The following is an 8,534-nucleotide window of genomic DNA, read 5'->3' as shown; positions in this document are numbered from 1 at the left end:
GCCCGCGTGCCCCCCCACGGGGTCTGCAGACACCTGTCCCTGCACCGGAAACGAGAGAGGCTCTGCCTCGAAGTTTCCTATTCTTAAGTGTGTATCACAGAGGCGGTCACAACTCTAAGTGGCTCAAAGAATTGTCCGTATTCAAACTGGCCAGCTGATAGGTTCTGTTAGGTCACAGAGGAAGCTGTAAGAAGAACATCACTTCCGAGACTCAGCTTGCTAACCTATGACAAGGAGGATTATCCTTTTCTAAAAATGCCCCATCTCCTCAGATTGAGTTCCTGACACTTGTTCCTCTCTGCTGTGCTCCAGAAGTTGAGCAGATTTACTTTGATTATGTATAATACCTTTACTTGCTTTCAAAATTATCACCATGATTCTTATCTCCTAAAGACAGTTAATTAAAAAAATCCATTCATGGCAGCATTATTTCGCATGATGTCAGTGATTACCTCTGCTCTTACTCAGGACAGCATCTTGTGCAAACCTGTGCCCTACAATTAGTAAGATAGTACTCCTGGTCAAAAAAAAAGGGAGGCAGCAATTGTTTTACTCACATCCTTCAGTGAATTTAAGCCCTGACATGTACACCTGCTCATGCTAAATAAATACCTCTGGTTATTGTCTCTTCTGCAATTTAAATATGAATGTCTATTACTCTAACCAAACACAAAGCTCTGAGTAGAACATGTTGCAACTAAGATTCTTGGTCTTGTTGTGACCTGTAATGATCACCATACTTTCCACCAGTCTGGTTTAATGTTTGCTTTGATGAATATTTTCCCCTCTCCTCACCAGCTAGAACAGCAGGAGAGCTCCCCCGGCCCAGCGGGTGCACGTGGTCTGCACACTGCCTGTCTTCCACGGAGAGGCAAGGACAGGGACAAAGGAGCACACAGCAGGGTTGTTCCACAAAGAAAAGCTATTCCCCCGTGCTGCAGCCTCCCCATCAAGCAGCCTCTGACAGAAAGGAGGAGGAAAGGCTTCACAGAGCAATTCCCTCTCCTGCAGAGATGACAGGGATAAAGAAAAAGCAGCAGCAGAGTTATTCTTGCACTGAGGGGACATAAAGCCTGTTCCTCTCAGCCGGACCACATAAGTGGCAGCTCTGAAGAAGACAAGGGACAGCTGATGTCTTCTCCACTAAACCCACCAGCCTGACCTTCACATATTGATTTAATGGATGCTAGCAGAAAGGAAACAGGAATTCTGCACTCGATATCATAAGCCCCTGTCTGGAAAATCCCTGTGCCTGGAGTAGCTGGCAGAGCTCCAGGGCAGCCCAGCACAACATCCCCTTCTGCTCAAAAAATTCCAGTGGACTCAGCCAATACTGTTTGATTGAAACTCTTCCCCAGACCTCTGTCCTTTCTCACCCCACAAGGTTTCAAAGGGTCTCACAGCCCCAGGGTCTGTTTGGGCTGGCAAGTCCCACGTGGCTATGGACTAACCAGCTACTTACAACTACCCAGAGCCCTTTTTAGAGGTCCCCAGCAAAAAAAAATCCCAGGTAAATTAAAACATATGGTTATTCTATATCCCACTGCAGGTAGTACTGGAGAATTGCAAATTTAATCTGGTGAAATGTGCTGTGCTTAAACCCTGCCAGACTCCTTGTTTTGTCAAGTTAACAACAGGCCTTTCCATCCATGGCTTTATTGCAGGAATCCAGAGCTCTGCTTTCAAAGGAAATAGCTTTAGGCTGCATCACATGTTCTACCTCCATATGGGGAATAGATATAAAACCCTTTTCTTCAACATATCCAGGAAAACTGAGTTGCTATCAAGGCTGACATAACAGTCTGCTTTATCTCCTCAGTGGATGAGCAGACTAAAATAGCCTTTTCATCACAGAATGCTAACATGGCTCTGTTTCTATATATAAGCCCATGGATTTATTGCAAATCTACTGATAAAACTAGCACTACAATAACTTATGCAGACTGCTTGGGGATTTTTTCCTCTTTAGAAAAAATGAATATACCAGTATTTTTTCATTTTAAATATTTTTAAAAGTTACTTTAGGAAGAAAACTTTTTTTTCAGTGCATTTCCTTATTTGACAAGCACCTCAGAAAGCAGACATGAACCAAACAATGTTAACTCATGTCTTTGGGCTGCATCTGTCTGCTTGGAAGGGACCTTGAAAGTAATCTCATTCCAGCCCTTTTGTCACACCTTCCACCAGAGCAGGTGAAATTAAATATATGCCTTAACTTATCAAATGTCCATCTAATAGTATCGGGGCCAGGTGAATTCCACCTTTGTTGGCAATGGTAATGTCTGACCCTGCCTGCCCAGATCTGACCTGGTGGCCAGTTTTTGGGAGGCTGCATTCCACTGCCAGTCACATGCACCCTGCCGGCTGCCAAACACCTTCCTGTCCTTTATGGCTTTGCCTGAAGCATTAGGAATTCTTCCTTTTAGACACATGCTCTGCATACTGTTAGTAGCTGGTGGTATGCCAGCCCCCTTCTCACCTATTTTCAGTTCTCCAAACAAACCTTTATGCGAATCTTTTCCAGTAGCCCGAAAATGACTTTAAGGGTGTTTTCCACCCTAAATGAGTATATGAAAAACAAAAAGCAAAATGGATTATTTAGGGCAAGCATTCAGCAGTTTTTTCTTATACTTCTGAACTTTTTTTCTCTCTGCTGTAGTTACTGGCAGGTTCCAACTACTCGTGGATTCAAGTTCAAAAGCTGATGTAATTCCGACAACAATAGACCACACCTTTCAAAGGTTTCTAAGAAAGGTGTGGTCTAGAAAGTTTCTAAGGTGTGGTAACTATTAGTGTGTCTTGTGCTCGGAGGGATGGGTAAAGGGGTGAAAGGCAGCTATTATATAATCCACCCAGCTTGAGCATCAATTATACAGTAATGCAGTTATTTTTTTGTTTTCTTAAAGCTCCTCTGAGTAAGCTTTTTTTTCTGCTGTTAAATCAACATGGGCTTTAAATGTGAGAATTTTCCTTTAACACTGTTCAGCAACTGGTTTCCATTTCCTGGTAATTAGTAAGTGCTGGCCTAGATATGCCAGAGCTACAGCAGAACAAAGGAGAGAGAATCCTTGGATGAAGCCAGAGGGGAGCGGGGACTGGGTCTTGTAGTCTAACTCGACAGCTTGTTCATGGTGCTCCCCTCTTTGCAGTTTCTAAGTGGGATTTAGGGCTCATATTTTTGGTTTTAACGACTTGATTTTCCCTAAATGCAGACGATCAGGCAATGATATCCCGTTCACAGGCAGCTGCTGCTGAGCTCTCCATGCTCACTGCAGGTGTAAGACTGCACAGAAAGCCCAGGTGACCCAGACATCTGAAGTAGAGGGAAATCCAGGGAGAGGTGGGGTGGGCGGGGTCAGATCTGATACAGTGACATTTGCATCCTCCTTTATTACTCACGCACTGAGTGCCTAGAACTCCTTTGTAACTGGGATAATTATACTGCTCTTCAGCTCCGGTGTTTTCATTTTAATGCTCCTATGTCTTGCTCACCTCCATTTACTGAGATTACACTGTTTTTTTAGGAAGGGAAGTTAAAAAGCTGTCACAGAAACTGAAGCTGAGGCACCCAGGAAAGTCTGGGATATTCCCTCCCCGAAAAACACGAATCAGAATAAAAATGAACAGATCTTGCAGCACAGTTTGTATTTCCCATTATTATTATTATTATTTGCACTCTCTGCATGTTGGATATTGCAAGGGAAAATAAAGAGCTCTGAAACCTCTCTTCATTGCTCCTGAACAGTCTAGTTGGTCCATGTATCCAAATCTCTCATTAGTCAGCCAGACACTCTGACTATTTTCACCTCCTTGCTTTGTTTACCCATGATATCATGATTGAATACATTTCTCCCTTACCACGCAAGTAGGTGTTATGATTTATGCTTTGTTTTCTTAAATAACCTCCTACAACGGACTCCTTCCTCTTCAAAACACCATCTCAAAACACTGCACTTCTATTTTTTCACAGGCACCAGCTGAGGTACCATTCACATTGTCATTGCTGTAACCCCTGAAGTCTAATCCCAACACAAGAAGGATGTGGACCCATTGGAATGAGTCCAAAGGAGGCCACAAAGTTGATCCCAGAGTTGGAGCCCCTCTGCTCTGAACCCAGGCTGGGAGAGCTGGGGGTGTTCACCTGGAGAAGAGAAGGCTCCAGGGAAAACTTAAAGCCCGTTCCAGTGCCTAAAGGGGCTCCAGGAGAGCTGGAGAGGGACTTGGGACAAGGCATGGAGGGACAGGACAAGGGGAAATGGCTTCCCACTGCCAGAGGGCAGGGATGGATGGGATATTGGGAAGGAATTGTTCCCTGAGAGAGTGGGGAAGCCCTGGCACAGGTTGCCCAGAGAAGCTGTGGCTGCCTCACCTGAGGAAGAATCCAAAGCCAGTTTGGACAGGGCTTGGAGCAAGCTGGGCTAGTGGAAGGTGTCCCTGCCCATGGCAGGGGATGGGACTGGATGGGCTTTAATGTCCCTTCCACCCAAACCATCTTGTGATTCTGTGATTCTACAAGTGAGGCGGCCTGGCTAGAACTGGGCAGGACTTTCTCAGGACTCACCGAGAGCTGCCTGTCAGCCACAACCTTGATGTAAGAAGCAGACTGACGGGCTGTGGGGAGAGAGGAAGTGTTCAGTCTTCAAACCTCTTCAATCCTTGTCCTTTTTATTGAAACTTTTGGGAGAAGAAATCCTTGTATGTCTGGAATAGAACAGAAATCACATTTCTATCTGCCAGCCCAAATTGTACAATTTTTAGCCCATTGCAAAACTGAGTGTGCACTGACAAGTTTATAGATGACAGTAATAAAATGTCATCCTTCAAACCAGTGATTCTTTACCACTGAATGTTACATAGGATTAAATCATTGTGTTCTGTATGTGTCTGCCCACAGCAACTTCAGGTTGTAGCGCTAGTGCTGATCTGTGATTCTACTGCTTTACAAGTCAAAATTACAAAAATCTTCATGATACAGTACAAGAATTTCCAAACCAGCTAAAAATTATGGACCTTTGTAGAAGAAAAAATGTTACTTCAGAAAAAAATTTACTTACTTGACAATTACTGCTGAATAAAGCAAATAGAGGAGGACTAGTACACTGTACTCACTATTGGATACACGCTTCTGAATCAGATCTGCTCTTCCCCAAATACATGGATAGTATTTACATTACAGATTAACTATCCTTGGAGTGAAAACATTATGAAACCTTGTCACTAGGTAAATATCTTTAAGCTAAATGTTCAAGTTAAATTTCAAACTCCTTTGTCCAGTTCATTACATCCTACTGGGCAATGTTTTTCTGTTAAATATCTTTCTGAATTGGTTTTGCTCCAGTTCATGATTCCTAAACAATCTCTTGAAGAAGTTCACAGGGTAAAGGCTTATCATGTCTTTCTAGATACAAATGCCTCTCTTAAACTGTGCTGTCATAACAGTCATGAGGGTCTCCCAGCCCTGTTAGTGTGCATGTGGTGAGAAACAAGAAAAATATTGTACTTACAAGTTTTGGAAACTGATCACAGCTGATCAGAGGCTCTCTTAATTCATTACCCCACACAGCCTGCCTAGAAAAGAGCTGCTCTGCTACAGGGAAGTGCAGAGACCTATGTCAGAAGCAGGCATAAAGTACCTTTAGTTCCCTTCATCTTCAGGTGGAGTCACCTGACCTCGTAAAGAGGCCACTTAATACTCCTTGTATATAAAATATGCTCAGGTTTACCCAGAGTTTGCTGTCTTGTAACGTAACCTCCTCAAAGCATTCAAGGAATGATAAGAAAACGTTGCAGTAATAAGGCAGAATCCTTTTTCTCTGATAGGAAGACCCAGCAAGTTTCTATTTCTTCATCAATATAAGATAGCTTGGACTCAACTGAAACTTTTGTAACCCAATCTACTTTCATGGGGTTTGTTTGTCCTGCAACTGACCACTTCAGCCTGTCACAGATCTGTTTTATCAACACAAAATGCCACTAATAATTAGATACCTTGGTCCTCTGACCATGGGAACTAAATTATGTGTACCACACAACATCCTTCTTGCTTTTCATCTCTGTGTTAGTTATCTTTTCATCACTGTCATTATAAAAATGGATATGGACTTGAAAATGGGTCATGCAAAAATAAAATATTCCAGAAATGAACCCCCCAAGACATAATCAAAACCCTTAAATCTTTATATTTCACTGGGTTCAGTGGAGCTATAGTGGCTTAAGTAATTCTTTTTATGGTAGTCAGTGATCAGAAAATACTTCTGCACACTCAGTAATGCTTCATCAATCATTCTTTACACACTATAGTAGTTTATTTTTCAATTTATATTTACAAGTTTGGTCTCAGGAGGTTAGTGGCACTTTCACATATTCATGTAAGCTCTCAGTTTCATAAATGTAGTGTCATGAATAATTGTCATCAGCCAAGAGGGATGTAAAACCTACCAAGTTGGTTTTTTTTAAATTTGAATAACCCTTATCTCACACCAGGGATTTCTTGGTTTTAAGTGTCTCAAATTAATTACTGCTGCCTCGTAGATTCATAAGCTATCCGATATTTCCTGGAGAGACGTAGAGGCACATCCAGAAAATATGACTTGCTCACTAAAGAGAATGCTCCCACTGACTGTGCTAACAGCTAAGGTTTCTTACATCTTCAACAGCTACAGTCTTGAAAATATTTACAACTTTTTTATCTTCCCTTTTTTTCCCCCTTTCCCATGGTGTCATATGAGATCTGACTGTGTATCATTAACTTTTTGAAATGTCCTGGATATCATTTGGAGCTGGGCTGTTCTCATGTGAAATCATTTTAATGGAATTTAAGTAAGAAGCTCTTACTCCATCTACTAAATCTGGTTTGGTTTAGCTTCACCTTTCAAACTGCCCAAATGCATGACGTCTCTGAAAATTTACAATGTATATACCATGAGGTGATACCCAACTTAGTTTGTGCTATGAAAGTCTGATCAGTTCCCATAGAAATAAATTTAAAACATTGTGTTGACTTAATGAAAACTGAATTTGACCCTAGAAGAGTGAGACTCTGCTTATATGAACAGAGAGAATATGGTATTTCTTTCACTGTTTAAAGAGAGAATGAAAATTCAGGAATCTCTTATTAGAGAGGAGAGAGATAAAGACGTAATTCCAGTGAATTCAGCAGAGATAAACTGATAAAACTGCTTTCAGATTAATTCTGACGAATTATGCAAAGCCAGAGTAGCTGTTACAGCCTCTGGTTAAAACCAAGACACAAAATATAGATGTTTCACAAGATAGAGACACTGCTGTGTTTATGAACATAAGGGCATATATTCAGCTCAGCATTTTCATCTTTTTCCTTTCATACTTGCATTTATGATCTCATCTGTGTTTTCTGCCCTTGATTTCTTAGCAGTCATAACCTGCAGTATTCTGAGCTTAGGGACTCTGTGAGCTGCTCTGGATTCTGCTTGGAGAGAACATATTTCAGCACCTGTGGGGCACTGCAGCAGCACAGTCACCTGGACTTTTTAAACTCTCATGCTACAACTTTTGTATTTTGCAAACCATACTTCATGTATGGCTAAAGAGTTCCCTGAAAAACAGGCTTGCCCACCTCAAGGTCTTCCTGTGCTCTGTATAGTCTTCCTGAAGTTTCTGGCATGCTTTGGCTCCCTTGGATCTTCCAGAGGGAAGGACAGCAGATGAAAAAGATTAATTAGTCTGTGTGTGACTGGGCATTTTGGGGTTCCTTCAATCAGCTCTGAAACCCTTTCTGGAGGCTTCCACACAGCAGGGACCAGGCTGAAGCTGTTACACCTGTTGGTTGTGAAGTGAAGGGGCACCCACTTGTTCCCACCTTATCTAAAACTTGGCAGCCTTCATCTCTAGTAGGATAATTCATGTGTACCTACACCAACCCTGGAACAGAGCTTGGCCTTTGGATGGGAACAATCATCACTGATGAAATGCTGAAGCAGCATTTCTAAAAGCTTTAAATTCTTTTATACTTAAAAAAAGAGCTGTAAACTCACGCAGAATCTGGATTTTTGGAAAATTGTAGAGTCACAGAGTGGTTTGTGTTGGAAGGTCATGTCATTCCACCCCCTGCCGTGGGCAGGGACATCTTCCACTAGCCCAGGTCGCTCCAAGCCCCATCCAACCAGGCCTTGGACACTTCCAGGGATCCAGGGGCAGCCACAGCTTCTCTGGGCACCCTGTAATTGTGCTTAAAGGTGAGTAACCTCCACTACAGAAAATAAAGTTGCTGGGCCTCCGGCCAGGTTAAATACTTTGTCTGTTTAATTGTATTGGGTTGACCCTGAGTTGATGGACATTGGTCTTTGAGACCAATTACGCTTCTCACAATTTACATATTTAAACCACATGGAAAGGCTGGACTTGCCCTTTTTGTTGGAGCTCGCCTGCTGGAAGGTGGGGGGGGCTCCGAGCTTTCCGGCCCTGCCGGGCTGGGCCGGGGCCACTGCCCCTTCCCCCCTTTCCCAACACTGCGGCACGGACCCTGGGTCGCTGGGGGGGACTGTCCCAGAGCCGCA

The sequence above is a fragment of the Corvus brachyrhynchos genome, unplaced genomic scaffold (genome assembly GCF_000691975.1).
Source record: "Corvus brachyrhynchos isolate BGI_N302 unplaced genomic scaffold, ASM69197v1 scaffold155, whole genome shotgun sequence".
NCBI classification, from domain to species: Eukaryota; Metazoa; Chordata; class Aves; order Passeriformes; family Corvidae; genus Corvus; species Corvus brachyrhynchos.
This window is presented reverse-complemented; position numbering follows the sequence as displayed.